This window comes from Pinus tabuliformis, chromosome 7 (genome assembly GCF_031772625.1).
Source record: "Pinus tabuliformis cultivar Carrire ecotype Pingquan chromosome 7, CPIR1, whole genome shotgun sequence".
NCBI lineage: Eukaryota > Viridiplantae > Streptophyta > Pinopsida > Pinales > Pinaceae > Pinus > Pinus tabuliformis.
Window position 1 is genome coordinate 565,202,074 of NC_142293.1, and position 18,431 is coordinate 565,220,504.

At 36.3% G+C, this 18,431-nt stretch overlaps 1 long non-coding RNA gene across 1 annotated transcript; it reads left to right on the forward strand.

The window, feature by feature from the left end:
- Positions 1-12,527: 12,527 nt before the first annotated feature.
- Positions 12,528-13,200, forward strand: LOC149248660 (uncharacterized). Its single transcript, XR_016265747.1, has 3 exons — positions 12,528-12,563; positions 12,743-12,784; positions 12,891-13,200. It is a non-coding gene; the product is annotated as an uncharacterized LOC149248660 (long non-coding RNA).
- Positions 13,201-18,431: the final 5,231 nt, after the last annotated feature.

The following is an 18,431-nucleotide window of genomic DNA, read 5'->3' on the forward strand; positions in this document are numbered from 1 at the left end:
TGAGCACAAGAATAACAGAGCTCTAACTTCATCGTCAAAGTTTACCCCTACAGAACTTAACTGACTTGTAACTGTATTAAAATCATTTAAATGGTTTGCAACAGATCCACCTTCCGACATATTCATATTAAATAACCGTTTCATAAGAAATACCTTGTTTGAGGCCGAGGGTTTTTCATATAGTTTCGACAACGTCTGCATCAAACCCTCTGTCGTGGTTTCCTTCGAAATGTTGAAGGCGACTGACGTAGCAAGGCACAACCGTATTGTTCCGAGTGCCTTTCTATCGAGAAGGTTCCATTCTTCGTCTTTCATACCCGTCGGCATCTTTGTTTTTCCGCCCAATGGTAGGTATAGATCTTTCTGATACAGATAATCTTCCAACTGCATCTTTCACAGCGAGAAGTTTTGGCCATTAAATTTATCGACCCTAAACTTACCATCTTCCGCCATTGCTCCCACTCGAACCAGGAACCCTTCTTTCCTGCGAGTTTATCAGCCAAATAGACCTTCGGCTCTGATACCAGTTGTTAGAAAATTATATATTACGGAGCAATGGAACACATAAAATATTGTAGAAATATAAACAAAGAAAATGCACAAAACAAGAGAGACACAGATATACGTGGTTCACCCAGTTTGGGCTACGTCCACCCCGAACAACCAGTCCTTCCTTTCTATTATCCAGCAAAATGAAGAGACACAACCTACAACAAATCCGCTGTAATATCCTCTGTTTTCTCTCACAATCTCACCTCTCTGTTTCTCGCTCACAAAATACACATCTATCACACAGCCTCAAATACAATACCCTCATACAAAGAGAGGGGTTGCCTTCTAGGGCAAAAAACCCTAAACTAAACATAAGTTCTACCGTCAGATCATCCGCCTAATGAACGGCCCAGATTGACTAGAAATTACTATACTTTTACAAGGCAATTTTACAGCTGTTTTTAGCTTCGGGGGCGCTGCCCCCGAAACCCCCCGCCGGGGGGGGGCTCCCAAAGGTCGCAGCCACCCCCTTGGACCCCCCCTGCAGCGAATATTTTACGGGCGGCGTTGCCGGCCCCATTTCGAACTGGGGTCCTATGTGGCGATACCTTTGAATATAGAAGATAATCAGGCTCCACACCCAACAGACGGATCCTTGATACTTTGTTTCCTACTTCAGAGTTGGTTAATAATGGGAATTTCTGGCGATCCTTTGCGCGGTGGTGTAGTTTAAGTTTTCATTTCAGTTTTCTGGCTCTCATTATAATCATATTCTCTGAAACCTTGTAATCTGTAATATGTGCATGTCTACTGTTAAAGGAAAATTTTCAGCCTCTAAAATCTTGTATACTTGTTGTAGTTTAGAAATATTTGAAGGTATTATGTGTAAGTTGCGCCAGGGTCGAACCTGAGGCGTTTGTGACACTCTTTCTTTCGTGCTTGCAAGCGTAGCCCTCCAAATTCTTTACCTTTGATATTTTCAAACATATTTTAGGACTGTAGTAATTTTTCTCTATCCTTTTATTGCGAGTGGCGGTGCGTTGAGACGACACTAGGAATGCTTTTACCATCTTGTGGCATGGCAGGTTATTGTTTATAGAAGCACTGACACTAGGAATGCTTTTACCATCTTGTGGCATGGCAGGTTATTGTTTATAGAAGCACTGAAGAAACAGCGGCTGTTGAAATCTCTTATTGATTTATAATATTCTGTGAATGGAACTCCAAGAAGGTCTTTCTTGGATGGATCTGACAATTTCCTTTGTCTCTATGTAGTATAGGAGGGGGAAGATCGCAGCCTTTAAGCCGTTAAAATCCTTCTTATTTGAATCAAATATTTGTGTGAAAATTTACTGTTTTTAGTGCATGAACCGATTTTAGTTTACCTAAATGGTGAAGGCTTATTTTGGGGCACGGTCGGAAGGCCAAAAAAGACTCAGCTGAGACTTCCGCACTGTTTGAGAAGAAATATGTGCCGTAACTTTCTATATCTTGTCCTTCAAATTCAATCTCTCCAAACAGGCTTGGAATTTGAGGATCAGCTCCCTACTTTTTGTATTTTTTGATTGAAAATTGGCCATTTAAGATAAAATGAGATGAAAATGTGGGGGATGGCCCTTCAGATTTGGGTTGCGTGTTTTTGGCTGTCATTAATTGATACAGGAAATATTCGCCTGGCTAATCCAAGCCTAGATGCAGAGAATATGAAGGGTTGAAGCCCATGTTTTGAAGACCCATAGAAAAACTGCATTTTAAGCTAATTTTTTAGTTTGTTTTTCCATGAAATATGTTATGAAATGAAGCTCTGTTGCATATATTTTGTGTTGTTCAACCTGCAAACTAAATCTGTGGCCAAAAATTTATGTTACCTACTCCACAATATTTCATTATATACCGATTTGTAGGCCATAAATTTCCCATTCCACATTGAAAACATTCCCCGTTCACACACAACTATACTAGATTTTGAGAGTACCTGAAGCGATCTGTAACTTGGAAAAAATCCAAAACCTACTGCGTTGATCAGAAACACAAGATTTTGTTATGCCTAAGCCAGAAAGGTACACATTTCTCACCATGGCTAGCCAAGTCCACACTATCCTTCCATGCCCAGCTCTAATTACCGAGAAACTGAAAAGGACTAGATAAAAATGCAACCAATTGAACTCTCTCCATCACATTTAAAGCGACTTACCTCCTCGAATCTGACGATAAATCGCATTGGAAACCTTCCCTGCCGGCCGATTTCAATTGTCTTGGGGTTTTTTAATTCTCTGAACAGATTTATGGCCTAAAAAGGAAATCCAAAATTGATTGAATTGATAAAGCCAAAAGATTTGTTACACCAAGTTACAACAAAGGATTGCCAGAATGGTGTGTAATTATTTGTTGCATATTTTTGTCAAAATACTGTGAGCGCCTCACTAGAGTGACACTTATGAATACAAAGTACTGGCGCCTTGATTAACTATTTTCCAAGCATCTCTTTCTCCATCCATCCGACTCCTTGGTCCCTCATTAAGATGCCTGTCCAGAGTGGGCCTGTCTGTCATCAAGGACAAAGTTGGCCACTCTATCAGAAGTGCCAGTGTGCGGTATCATCAAGGTAAGAATGCTTTGTGGAAGGTGGGCCAGATGGTACGTAGAAGAGATGTTGAGATTCATTATGTCCCTTCAGTGGCTGCAAAAAGTGGATGACAATTAAATTACCATTCGTTTTAACCATGTAACAAAGGTGCTCAATGTGCATTAGTCATGGGGTGTTTTGTGACAGCCAGAGGGAGGTCTAAAGTCTCAACTCAACTATGCCTTTTCCACCACACACTCACTTGTTGATAAATATCATGACAATACTTGTAACTACTAACGCATTCAGTTTCTGCAGCAAACCCAACGACGAAAAGTTTCAAAAGAGAACCGTGCAGAACAATGTCTTTTTCTTGCACTACAAATTGTGGTTCCTACGGGCCTCCTGCAGGTCAGCCAAGCATGTTATAACTGTACGTGTGTTAATTGGTCTATGAATTGAAGAATCTAATTTCTATATATATGTGTCCCACAAAGTCCAATCAAACAAATAATATATCACCAAATATGATTCATCCACATAAAAATCACCATCAGCACCAAATGTATGAAAGCTGTATACACATAATGTGAAAAATCTTCTCGTCATTCATTGTACTATTCAAAGACTTTTTATAACAAATGATACTTTGAGCCACAATGAAAGGGAGCTCGCCCATAATTCTTCTATGCTTTTTTGTTTTTTATACACATTTTTCTATACTGAAGAATTACAACTTGATCACGGCTATAGTTGTTTTCTATAACTGCAAGTAATAGCAGTAGTAGCAGCAGTAGTTCACTAGACTAGGTAATAATTATTCCCTAGGTTAAAATACCCAACACTTTTCCTGTAAACTATACTTTTTTTGGTATCTTATGAATTTTCTATAGTTATATGTAGACAAATTTCTTGGCTGCCTGCTCAGTTTGAAAATCCCAATTCAGTGGGGATGCAGATCTCAGTCGAAAAAAACAAAATATAAATCAGGCCCCAGGGCAGAACCTTGATGCATCCCGGGGCACTGTGTACATTATCTGTATCTTCATATAGGTACAAAGGATTGCATTTGCACCATTTTCAAATTGTTTTATATTTTAGACCCGGTGCCATCTGAGAAATGGACCAAGCTGAGTATCATGATGTATATTTTGTATAACTACCACACATTTGGTGTGGGACTGGCTCTCTTTCCCAAGGGTAATAATCAAATTGTAAATCTCTCCTTCCAGAAAGTTTAAAGACCTGGTTGCCCTTGTGTTGCACACAGACAGGGAACTCCTCAGACAATGTAATTACCTACACCAGCAGAATTCACAGAAATGGCAGCCTGAATCAATTATATATGTTCTTTCAAAAATATATTGATTTAATAATGCAAATGAGTGCTTGGTTTATCTCACCTTTGGCACACATTTCAAACAAAAGAAGTGGCTACACGCTAATTGCTTCGGCTCCACAACGACATCTGCACATAGATTTATAGGTAGAAGTTTCGGATTTTGTTGTCTGTTGTTAGAATACAAATAAATCATTGAAATAACAATGTAAAAAAAACGAATATTCTAAGTACCCAGGCATATAGAACAAGTAAGTTCCTTATCGATAACAGATGTTGATGATGCTTGTGTTAAAGCTTTAGAAATAGTGGGCGTGTTCCCCACTGTTTTCTCTGAAGTATATAATACCATTTTGATACCATTGGATCCATTAAGATTTGAAAATGGACTCTCTGGAAGGCTATGTCCATCGCTGTTGCAAGGAAAGAAACTCACTGATCATTACCTTTTTATAATAATCACCAAAACAAAACAAAGTAGCTTCTATTCAACTACTTCCAGGAACCCATTATTGACAACTTGTTTTCTAAGTAAAATCTTTGTCATGTTCTTTATTTTACAGAACTGCAAACAATGGATGATGGTCTCTACCTTTCTTGATCATCATTGTCCTGCTTAGGTTCATCTTCGTTATTCTCCAATACCTCAAGCAGGTACCCAAATTGATCGGTTGAAGGAAAATTGTTGAGATCTGCATAAGAGGATGAATGAAATTACTTAAAGGCAAAGTGACAGTCTCTAGAGAACATGTCTTGAATAAGTGGGTATCCTAGGTTTACCTTCTGATGCCTTGGATTCTATTTCAGACTGTGGGAATCCATTAGTGAATCTATTCTCGAGGGGGTGAGAAACAACAATAGGTAGTGATATTGTAGGTACATTTGGGTGAATATCCATTTCTTTCTTTACACCAACACTTTCCTTAGGAAAATAAATGTCATTTATAATCAAGGCTTCATAAAACTAGTTGCTATCATATTTCAGGTATCTGGCTCCAGAATATTTCATGTATGGCAAGGTTAATGAGAAGATGGACGTGTATCCTTTGGAGTAGTTCTTCTAGAGCTAATAACTGGAAGAAAACCTACACATAGCCAACGACCTGTTTCCCACAGTCAAATTTGACCCACTAGCAATCCAATCCAATCCAATCCAAAAAACATACACAAAGTGAGTGAGAGCAGTTCAGTTGAGTTGGGGTTTTCCCAGTCTCTAAGATGCTCAAACCCTTGACCCAATATCTGGAGAAAACCACAAAGACACCACAACACACAAACCAACCTCTTCTTCGCCATGGGGGGCAACGTCCCACGTCAATCTGGCGTGTTTCTTGGCTTTCCACCGCTTGATGCCTATGAATTCGACCTCGCAATGCACACATAGTCCATTGACCGCCTTCAGCACTCGGGCTCTTTCCAACTATAGAGAGATATGACGAAACTAGTGCACCTGAGATTTATATTCTAACACAAGCATAGAAAGATAGTAATGGATTCATTTTCATCGGTATGGACGCTCAGGGTTTCTGACAGAGAGAGGGGAAGCAGAGGAAGAAAAAAGCTGACCAATAGTACCCACTTCTAGACCTAGCTTCAGATTACCTAGCTATACCGGGTGCATTTATGTTATTTTTCTCTTGCTCTTATACAAACAACATCAGTGGTTTCAGTGTCCTGCCTTGTGTACCATGTCTGACTTGTAGTTGTTATATATGTGATGGCAAGCTATCTTATTATAGGAGAATACCTGATATGCTTGATATGATAAAAGTCAAACAGTTGACTTTGTTCATGTCCATCAAAAATCAGTTGACTTCGCTTAATTATCAGTTAGCTTTGCTCATGTCTATCAGAATTCTGGAATAGTCATATCCCTGTATTGAGATTTTATTCCACATGATCAATAATCCCCTTCTTGTCCACCTATGGCTTTACATGCAATACCGTCCTAAAGCGTTATCCTGTAGGTACACTTCAGTAAGTTTCATATGTGGCTTGTTTTGTGCCCTGGCTCACAACCTCTTGTTTCCAGTCTACCTATACTATTACACAATACTAGATATACTTGCACTGATATGCCCATTGATGGTACCTTCTTCAGCGATCTGTGGTCACATGTTGGGTCCCTATAATACTAGTGATTACCCCATTACTATTGTAGTTATACCCCTTATTTATATTGTTGTGCCCCTATTACCCCCATATTGTTATTTCTGTGCCCCATAGAATCCCTCTATTGTTATTTTTGTGGCTTTATATTATTATTGTTAGGTCGGCTGGATTATATTGTGACTCCTTAGACTCCTATATATAGAAAGGAGGTTTTGTCATTTGTATCATCCAAGAATTGTTCATTTATGTAATGTAAAGGAGGTTGTCCCCTCGAAGAGGCTGAATTCTAAGGCGTTGATCTTTCTTTTCTATCTTTTCTTGAGCTGGTTTCATAACATTTGGTATCAGAGCTTTGGATTCTAGGGTTTCGCTGCTCCAAACAGGTCATCGTGGAATTTTCGCTATAACTTTTTTCCTGTGACGTTTCAGAAGTCACAAAAAAAACCCATTTGAGAAGAAATCGCGCTGAACCTTGGGTCCGAATTTCAGAGCTTTTCGAACGATATTTGGGGAGATATGATCTGAGGAAGTTGGTCTTTTTGCAGACTCCTGAATTACATTCAAAACAGGTGACCTAGGGAAAATCGTCATAACTTTCTCTCTGGGGATCGAATTGAAATTTCGTAAGAAGGTACAGAAAGAGGACAGACTGTAGTTTCTTGTATATCTTTTTCAGAACCAAAGGTCGAAAATTGTACACGTGGCACTTCATACAAGTTCACTCTTCTAGAAAGGTCTATAATCAGGTCATCTTGGGAGATTGTGCATAACTCTTTCTTGGAGAATCCAATTTGGATCAGACTGATGGCATTGGAAAGAGGACACAAAGAGCTACTACAAGTCACAATTTCAGAACTAGATGATTGGAAAGTACAGAGATACATCAGAGGCAATATCAAGCTCCTACAAAGTGAAAAAAGGTGTGTAGATTTTTTTAAATTTTTGCTTAAGCTTGGTTTGAAAATTTATTTTGAAGGATTCAAAGGGCATAGTAGAGCATTATTATCGGTAACTGATGCCCCGAGGAAAGAAAATGCAAACACCTAGTAAGGAACCTGAAAGCTCTAGCATGACTCATGAAGAAGAGGAAGAAATGCAACATGATATATCAAAATTACAAGACCAAGTGCAACAACTGTCCCTTGCACAAAAAGGAACAGAATCTAAGATGGATGGTTTAAAGAAAGATGTAGAAGCTAAGATGGATGGTTTAAAGAAAGGTGTAGAAGCTAAGATGGACTATTTAAAGAAAGGCGTAGAAGCTAAGATGGAGGGCATGGAAGTAAGGTGAATGGCATGGATGCTAAAATTGATGGCATGGATGATAAGATGGAAGAATTGAAGATAAATATGAATAAGTTGCTACAAGAAATGGTCACTAAGGGAAAAGTACTAAAGGAAACTCATGATGAGAACAAAAGAAATGTTAATCATGATTCCATAGACTCTAATGTTGGATCGAAGACTCACCATGTTCCAAAAATCGATATGAGGAAGTTTGATGGCAAGGATCCCGCCACATGGATATTACAGATGGAGCAATTCTTCGATCTCAATAATGTGCAAAACACACAAAAGGTACGTATGGCAACTTTATATTTGGAACCAAATCAGTTTGTATGGTATCAATGGCTTTGTTCTCGTAAACAATTTATCACTTGGGCAATTTTTACGGAAGAATTGATAGCACATTATGAGGATACAAAAAGCAACACTTTTTTTAGCCAATTGATAAGTCTCAAACAAAAGGGTTCAATAATGGAGCACATTGAGGAGTTCCAAAAATTGAACATAAGGGTAAAAGATATTCCAGAGGAGCATAGGATTGATGTGTTCATAGGGTCTTTAAAGGATAATATCCAACATGATGTGCGCCTTTGGGAACCTGATTCATTAGAGAAGGCATTCAGGTTAGCAAGAAAAATGGAAAGCAAAATTATGGCAACTAGGAAGCATACCATTCACAACTATAAAGACGGAAGTGTTGTTGCCCATAGTCTTCCACAACCTACAAGGTTGACACCACAACAATTGGAAGAAAAAAGAGCAAAAGGGCTTTGTTACAATTGTGATAGCAAATACACAAAAGGTCATAAGTGTGCTGAGAAGAAATTATTCTACATAGATTGTGAAGAGGAAGAAGAAAAGGAGCAAGAAAGGTCAAAAGAAGAGGATATATTCCAGGAACAAAGCCTAGATGAAGAACAAATAAATCCGACCATATCTTGTAATGCATTGGCGGGAATTACCACTCCTCAAACCATCAAGATAGAAGGACAAATCAAGAAGAAAAAGGTAATAGTGTTGATTGATTCAGGAAGCACCCACAATTTTATTCATTGTAGGGTAGCAAAAGAATTGAATTGCTTCCTATATCCAGCACCAGAGTGTCAAGTGATGATTGCAAATGGAGGAACAATAAATTGTTCTGGAAAGTGCCATAATATCAAGCTATCCATGGGAGAATATGTATTGACTAGCCCAATGCTTTCCATTCCAATGGGAGGTGCTGATGTTGTACTAGGAGTCCAATGGCTACAATCCTTGGGTACAATAGCTTTTAATTTTCAAGAACTTTTCATGAAATTTTCTGTGGAAGGAAAGGAAGTTGAATTAAGGGGTATTGCAGGGAAACCAGGAAAGATAATCAGCTCTAATGGCATGACAAAGCTTCTAAAAAAGGAGCAAAGAGGTGTAATTGCACAATTATGTTCGCTAGATGTTTCCACATTGGAATCATCTATTTCTCCAGATCTCCAAAAAGTCCTGGACAATCATTCCAAGGTATTTGAGACTCCCAAAGGTCTCCCACCTATGCGTGATCATGATCATGCTATTCATCTGATTCCAGGAAGTGTTCCTCCAAACATCAGGCCGTACAGATATCCCTATGTCCAAAAAAGTGAAATTGAACGTATGGTTGCAGAAATGCTAGAGGCTGGTATAATTCAACCGAGTCAAAGTTCTTTCTCAGCTCCAGTAGTATTGGTGCACAAGAAGGATGGATCATGGCGCATGTGTCCAGATTATAGGGAGCTCAACAAGCTCACTATTAAAGATAAGTTCCCCATTCCTGTCATTGATGAATTACTGGATGAATTGCATGGATCAATTTACTTCACCAAGTTGGATCTTCGTTCGGGATATCATCAAATCAGAATGAAGATTGAAGACATTCCAAAAACGGCATTTAGAACTCATGAGGGTCATTATGAATTTTTGGTCATGCCTTTTGGCCTTACCAATGCACCTTCAACATTTCAAGGTTTGATGAATTCAATTTTCAAACCATTCCTTAGAAAATTTGTGTTAGTATTTTTTGATGATATACTAATCTACAGCAAGTCTTGGAAGGATCATGTTGAACATGTTGACAAGGTGCTACAACTATTGGAGGAGAAACAATTATATGCAAAAAGATCCAAATGTTTCTTTGGAGTCCAGGAGGTGGAATATTTGGGTCATATTGTATCTCATGAAGGAGTTAAGGTAGACCCTAGCAAAATTAAAGCCATTAAGGAATGGAAAATCCCCACATCCATAAAGCATCTGCGAGGATTTCTTGGGTTGACAGGGTATTATCGCAAGTTTGTTAAGAATTATGGGAGAATAGCAGCACCTCTAACAACATTATTGAAGAAAGATTCATTTTCATGGACTCCGGAAGCAACAAAGGCCTTTGAACATCTTAAAGAGGCAATGTGCCAAGCACCGGTCTTAGCTACACCGGACTTCACAAAAACCTTTATTGTGGAATGTGATGCTTCAGGAAATGGAATTGGTGCTGTTCTAATGCAAGATGAAAGACCCATTGCTTTTGAAAGTCGTCCAATCAAGGGAAAGTTTTTAAGCAAAGCTATTTATGAGAAGGAAATGTTGGCAATACTCCATGCACTTAAGAAATGGCGACCCTACCTAATGGGAAGACACTTCAAGGTAAAAACGGATCATGATAGCCTTAAATACTTTTTAGAACAAAGATTATCCTCTGAAGAGCAACAAAAGTGGGTCACAAAGATGTTGGGTTATGACTTTGAAATCATCTACAAAAAAGGGAAGCAAAATGTGGTGGCAGATGCACTCTCAAGAAAGGATGAGGATGTGGAAGCATTGTTGTGTGCCATTTCTATTATCCAACCAGATTGGATAAACGAAGCAAAGGAGGAATGGAAGAATGACGAAGAAGTGTGGGCACTTATTCGAAAGCTACAACAAGATTCCAGTACTTCTGATACATTTAGCTGGCAAAATGATTCGTTATGGTACAAAGATCGCTTATACCTCTGTAAGAATTCCCAGCTAAAACAAAAGATTCTTATGGAATTGCACACTTCTCCCTTAGGAGGGCACTCAGGATTTTTAAAAACTTACCACAGGGTTAAGAAGGAATTTTTTTGGGATGGCCTTAAATCAGATATTCAAAAGTTTGTGGCGGAATGTTTGGTTTGCCAACAAAATAAAGTTGAAACAATTAAGACACCGGGTCTATTACAACCTTTATCCATTCCAAGCCAACGTTGGGAGGAGGTTTCAATGGATTTTATCACAGGTTTACCCAAGTCTGAGGGAAAGAGTGTCATCATGGTGGTAGTTGACAGACTTACCAAGTATGCACACTTTTGTGCATTATCACATCCATTTAAAGCCAGTACAGTTTCTACTGCATTTATGGAAACAGTTCAAAAGCTACATGGAAACCCAAAGATTATTGTAAGTGACAGAGATCCCATTTTCACTGGAAATTTTTGGACAGAATTATTTTCTTGTCTTGGTACTCAGTTAGCTCATAGCTCATCTTATCATCCTCAATCTGATGGGCAAACTGAGATAGTAAACAAATGTTTGGAAGGATATCTTCGTTGCTTTGTATCTGATAAACAGACACAATGGGTCAAATGGTTGCCTCTGGCTGAATGGTGGTATAACACTTCCTTCCATACAGCAACAAAAATGACCCCATTTATGGCACTTTATGGGTATCAACCACCATCCATCACATCATATTTAAGAGAAAATTCTAAGGTTCAGGCAGTGGAACATCACATCGAACATCAACAACAAGTCCTCCAACTCTTAAAGGATAACCTCGTGTTGGCACAAAATAGAATGAAACAACAGGCAGATCAACATCGCAGTGAAAGAAGTTTTGATGTAGGTGATTGGGTATTCCTACGGCTACAACCATATAAGCAAATGTCCCTAAAGCAAGCTAAGAAGGATAATAAATTATCACCAAAGTATTATGGTCCGTACAAGGTGTTGGAAAAGATTGGTACTATGGCATACAAATTGGAGCTTCCTGCAGCTTCTCGATTGCACCCAGTTTTCCATGTTTCATGTTTAAAGAAGGTTATAGGCGACAAGCTCCCAGTTCAAACAATATTGCCAGAACTTGACGAGGAAGGAAAAATTATATTGGAACCGGAAGCAGTCACAGAAACAAGAACTCGACAGCTACGAAATCGATCAATTTCAGAGTATCTTATCAAGTGGAAGAACTTATCCGCTGAAGATTCCACATGGGAGGATGAGAATTTTATGCAGAAGTATCCAGAACTGCTCAAGCGTTGAGGACAACACTTTTTTGAAGGAGAGGGGCATGTTGGGTCCCTATAATACTAGTGATTACCCCATTACTATTGTAGTTATACCCCTTATTTATATTGTTGTGCCCCTATTACCCCCATATTGTTATTTCTGTGCCCCATAGAATCCCTCTATTGTTATTTTTGTGGCTTTATATTATTATTGTTAGGTCGGCTGGATTATATTGTGACTCCTATATATAGAAAGGAGGTTTTGTCATTTGTATCATCCAAGAATTGTTCATTTATGTAATGTAAAGGAGGTTGTCCCCTCGAAGAGGCTGAATTCTAAGGTGTTGATCTTTCTTTTCTATCTTTTCTTGAGCTGGTTTCATAACATCACATCTTGTAGCAGCTTTAATTTTATTTCAAATGTCTTGCCATTCTAACATGTTTGTTTGTCCTTTGCAGATTTGCTTGTCCAGTGTGCTCCGATATGTCTAAATTGTGGGAGAAACTTGACCGAGAGGTAGATATTTTCGACAAGATGAACATCTTGAAGTCAACTTGCAATGGGTTGTATAAAGAGTAGCTTATTATATGTGTTTTTGCTAATTTTTATTTCTCATATTTGAAATTTTCTTTCATCCAATGGCAATTGATTTTTTAAGTTTCTTGAGTGGATTCTGATATTTTTTTGTCATGTAGGTTGCTTTGACTCCAATGCCTGAAGCTTACAAGAACAAAATGGTAAGTTGTCTGATGTTAATGTGGTATAATTTGGAGGCATATTTTAGAGCCCATTAGTAGCGTGAGAGAAAATACCTCACCACTTTCTCGTCGGTCATTTGCGCAGGTTTGGATCTTATGCAATGACTGTGGAGTAACTTCTAAAGTAAATTTTCACATTGTTGCACACAAGTGTCAAAGTTGCAATTCTTATAACACCCGGCAGACCAGGGGAGGTCCTTCTGCAAGTTCATGTAGATCTCATCTTTGATATTCTCAAATGTTCAGATTCGTGTATCCCTCTTTACCACTTGTAAGGTTGCCTTAGCACTGCCTATGTGGCATGAAAAACAGCTGTACTGCAAATTGCTATGCAGTGGCATTAGTGTAAGAATTCATTGTAACCGCTGAGTTTTTGCAGCACTACTCTATGGTTGTTAACATCATAACAGAGTTGACATATCTCGCTGCTTGCAACTATGTTGACATAGGGGAATGAGGGAGAAGTTTCCTGTCACATCCTTTACAGATGTTATGTCAAGAAAAGGGAAATGTACGTTTATAAACCGTCTTCCCATCATCGCGATGAAGCCCTTGGAAGGATTCCTTCTCACTTATTCCAAGCCCTATTATTCCAAAATCTATCTTTCATCCATTCTGTATATATTTTACTCCCATACTCCTAAAATTGTGAGCATCATGTAATCTACCTAGAAAGTTTTTGATTTGCAACTGAATCTGATACCTATCTTACTTACAGAAAATTAGTAATGGTTTAGAATGAAGATGGACACTGTATCCTCACAAAGGGAGTACTATCTGAGAAAGAACGTGATCTTAACAAAGGGAATGATACTGACTTGAATATTTTGTAATTGTGACCATTGACAGACCACTGGTTAAGGTAATTTTAAAAAACACAAGTTATCAACTGGTTCATAAATGGTATTACCAACCTTTTTAAATTTGTTTGGAAGATCCTATGTCTTATATTCTATGATGGAATTACCTTGTCGTTCATATACCATCACACAGTGGAAACTGTTAAATTAATTAATATGTTTCCATAGTATTTAATACAACTGAAAAGCCTAAATGCAGTTTCATATATCTCGCATTTACTCAGAAAGGGTGGATATCTTATTCAATTTATTAAGAACAGGGCATGGTAAACTCATACATGAACACTTAAACAACTTGAGATTTCTATGATAATATATGTGTAACCAGAATTCCTTCCTGCTTTTTAGTCCGCACAAGATATTCTCGTTATTTGCTTAAATGCAAATATTGCTATTAAGTTACTATCAGCAATTGTAATGAATTTCTACTATATCTTCCGAAAAGCCTGGCTTAAATGATTTTAAATTAAATAAATAAAACACGAGGTAAATATGAAATGGCATAATCTAAGCTTAGAGTTGTTGACTTTAATTGTGAATTAAACACTTTGCACCTTTCCGCATTTAACATCTAAACTGGTATGCGTTACCAGCATTTCTTTGAGTTCTATCTTTGCATTGTTAGCTTTTATCTTTTTATTATCGGTGATAAATAGGTATTACAAACATATTATTTATTTAATACAAAAACCATGAAAAATTAAAAAATTAGTTTAACTATAACATTTAGAAAATTATGAGTAGAAGATTTGAGTATGGATATAAAAGATGAGAGGAAATAAGTGTTAAATAGTAGTTAGTAATCGATATTTAGTTTAAATATAATTATAAATTTGCAATTTAAAAGGATGGTGAAAATCAAATATGCCAGGGATCTTGGGTTACGTTGGTAGTCAATTTTCAACCAAACTTAATTTTTTTTTGTCATATTTAAAATCACAAGGCTGTGCGGCCTTGTTTGACGTTTCAGACATCAAATCATCATGCAAATTTCTCGTTTTTGTTTATGCTAATTTAATAATCCTATCAGCTTTTGGAAATCACCATTCTTGATTTCCAATCTGTGATTGAAGCGTTTCCTTCTTGATTATCTTCTCTTTATGGGCTCATTTTTAGTATTTACAGTGTTAAAATGCAATCAAATTAATGTATTTACAAAATAAACGAAGATTTATCAAGGCCTTATGGAGACATGAAACATCCGTAGCTAGTGATTTTCTTTAGTCTTACCTCGCACTCTTGAGAAAACAATGCATTAATGGGTCACAGTCCTCATCTCCTTCGGAGACATGGAGGATCCGTAGACAGTGTTGTCCTTTCGTCTTACCTCTCTCTGAGTAGATAATGTATTAACGAGTCAGGGGGTTTTGTTTTTTGTGGTTCTGTTATGGCTCATGAATGGATGTGTTTATGGATTGAAATTTAAGGAAAATATGAGTTTAGTGTAGCATATGAATGGGATGCATCCAAGCATTTTAATTTCAGAAGTTGGGTTTGGGTTTATTGTGCATATGAAATGGCATGTGTTCATGCTTTTGAAATTTTATTCAGAGAAAAGAAAAAATGGATTTGGTATTGCATATGAATGAGATGTATTCTTCGTATATGCTTGGCCATCTATAGAGGTTTCTTGATTTTTGGTAATTAACTTAACCTCTTGATTTTGGGTAATTAACTTACTCTAAAATGAAATAAGACATTCAATGTGTTCCTTGTAATATAGATATAAACAAAACATCTAAAGAAAAGTAATTGCACAATGACCCAGTCTAAGAAAACAAGGTTTTCCACAAACGAATTAACTCTTCTAGAAAAATTCAACAATTCCAATTTAATAATCCTATCGGCCTCTCTTTGTACCTTTTGGGACAATTGCTAGTATATGTATATATTTCGCACATGGTACACAGATTTATAATATTTGTTAATATATTATTTTATTAACACAAAAGTTCTTGGATATGTGATATACATGTGTTTGCCATATTTTGTCTTATCATTTGCGTGGTTGGGTATTATGTTTTATTCTATATATTCTTTTAGTTTAGTTTTTATTTTATTTTATTTGATTAAATACACAATTTACTTATTACTCAATAATATTAATATTATTTGCATATTTAGTTTAGTAGTATGTTACATATAATATTTATTTATATTTTTTAAGTATTTACATTTACATTATACGCATTATAATAAGTATATATACATGAATATATTTATACGTTTTTATAGGGCACATATTACGAAAACCCATGTGGAATGCAAGAGCTGCAATGATTAAGTGAAAGAGTGCTTTAAGAAGATAAAGTGGTCAAAATTTTAAATTAGCAAAGGAATGTGCCACATTCCTATTCATTAGGAAATTGACTTGAGACCAAACAAGCTTTATGCAAAAAATAAGTAAAATCAATCAAGCAACGTGACAATCACAACAATCACAAGGAAGGATGTGTCAAAGTATGATTGAATCCTGAATAATCAAAAGTTCAAAAACCAAGCAAGACGGTTAATAAACAAGGGAGTCTTTCAAAATAGAGGATAAAAGGATAGCAAACAATAAAAAAACCTAATGCAAGTAATGAAATTCAATAAGGGTCTCCATTATTTTGTTGAAAAAATTATGGGAAGGTTATGGCCAACAACAGTGACGACTCACTGGGAAGAAGCAGTGATCTTTGGTTTAAAGATACAAATCCTGTAAAAATGAAGGAATTATTGTTAAATGATTCATAATTCCAAATTTAGATATCCTAACAGTTTCGTCCCAATCATGCGCCATTAACAGACAAAAATCATATCCATAATTGTTCATGAACTTATAAAAAATTTGTCCCATGAATCCATTGTATTCAACAAATTCGTAACTTTATCAAGAATCGATTTTAAGGTAATCAAGTAAAACATAGTTTTAAATTAACTTCCATACCATAAGCATGGCCACTATTTCCAGCAAGCGTCTATAGGCTCTGTAAGGATGCATTTTAACCCTTTTAGGTGTCAGTGTACCATCTATTAGGAATAAATGCATAGTTGCAAAATATCATTCTAAACTTATTCAAAGGTCAACAAAAGATCATTTTCTGGCTTGGTAACCAGCTAATGACAATGCCATTCAACAAATCTAACACAGTGAACAAGTTGACTCGTGATGAGACCTCTTGTGTTTCAACCTTGTGGTCAAAAGCCATTACCTTGGCTTGGTGACTAATAATGGTAATGCCACAATGTTAGAACATATGATCATGGTAGGTCGGCTCGTGATGAGACCTCCTATCCTTCAATTGATCATTTTTAGTTTTAGGTTTAACTATGGTTATTTTTAATCTTATAGAGATTACTTAATAGATGGGTTGATAGATTACTCCTTAAAAGCGAGGGATGTCGTAAAAAGTATTAAGGTAACTAGTATTTACTTGATTAGGCTTTCTCCCCAAGACCTAAATACCTTAAGTAATTGTTGTTAAACATATTTTTCTTTCATGAAAATGGGGATAAAAACTATAATCCATTAGATAATGATGGTTGATTTAAACACATAGAATCAAAACCAGAGACTTTATTGTTTAGGATAATTGAAAGCGAGCATAACAACATCATCTTAAAAGGGAAAATTGCTTAAATATAAAGTTTTGTTTATATAAAATAGAGCATAAAAATCACTTTCCCAATGATTATGCTAAATTGAACGAAATAAAAATATTCCCCCATTTTACTGGAAAGTGAAATGAAAAGAAAAATCAAGCTAAACTTAAAATGCTAGCACCATAAAGCAAGCCACCAAGAGCATAAGCCATGAGAGAAATATTACAATATAAAAATGAATGAAATGATAATTATGTTTATAGATTTTATCATGTAAAATGATTAAATAATAAAGTTTGTATTCAAAAGCATATTTATGAATTGTATTTTACAAGTGTATGCTTTATTAGAAATTCTCTTTCTTTTGTTTATTTTGCTATAAAGCTGATTTGCAAGTATTTAGAGATCAAGTTTTAAGAATAAGGCCAAAAATTAGTTTCAAAAGAATATAAGAAAGATTTGAAAGAAGGAACGAGAAACTCCCTAATTCCATATCATGGTTATTCTTCTTAAACTCCTTTTGCTAGAAAAACAAAATCCTCAAACCAATGAAAACCTGCAAAAGAGAGAAGAGAAGGATGAGAAGATATAACTAAAAGAGAAAATAAAAGCAAGGAACTAAGAAGAAATGAAGATCAACATGTACACATACCTGAGAGAAATGCATACCAAATTACATTGTGTATCTTGACATCCTCGTATTAAGAGTACATAGAAATAGACAAGACAAGTTACATTTATCTCCAAGTTTCCATATCATTGAAGACCATCAAATTCTTGGGTTTAAATACTAAGCATTGCTAAAAGGATTCTTCATAGGACATAATAAGGTTTGACATGTGAATAAATGAATGATAAGGTATTGTATGCCAAAATTTGAAGTTTTGTCTCATGAGTTCCTTTCGTCAATAAACCTTTCATTTAAAATGTAAATTCTAATCTTATTGCAATTATGTGTTTAAAAAGTAGAAATGAGCACTATATTTGAGTGAACATCTTAGAATATGGGGTTTATCATTGATCAAATGTAAAACTTTTTTACAAATGAAAAAAACCAAAATGAGCAAGACACCAATTGAATGAATGGTAAGGTCTCTTCCTTATTCATTGAAATACCATAATTGCTTTATTTTGGAAGAAAAATAAAATCAAACCATCTAAACTCTTATTCTAATTCTAAT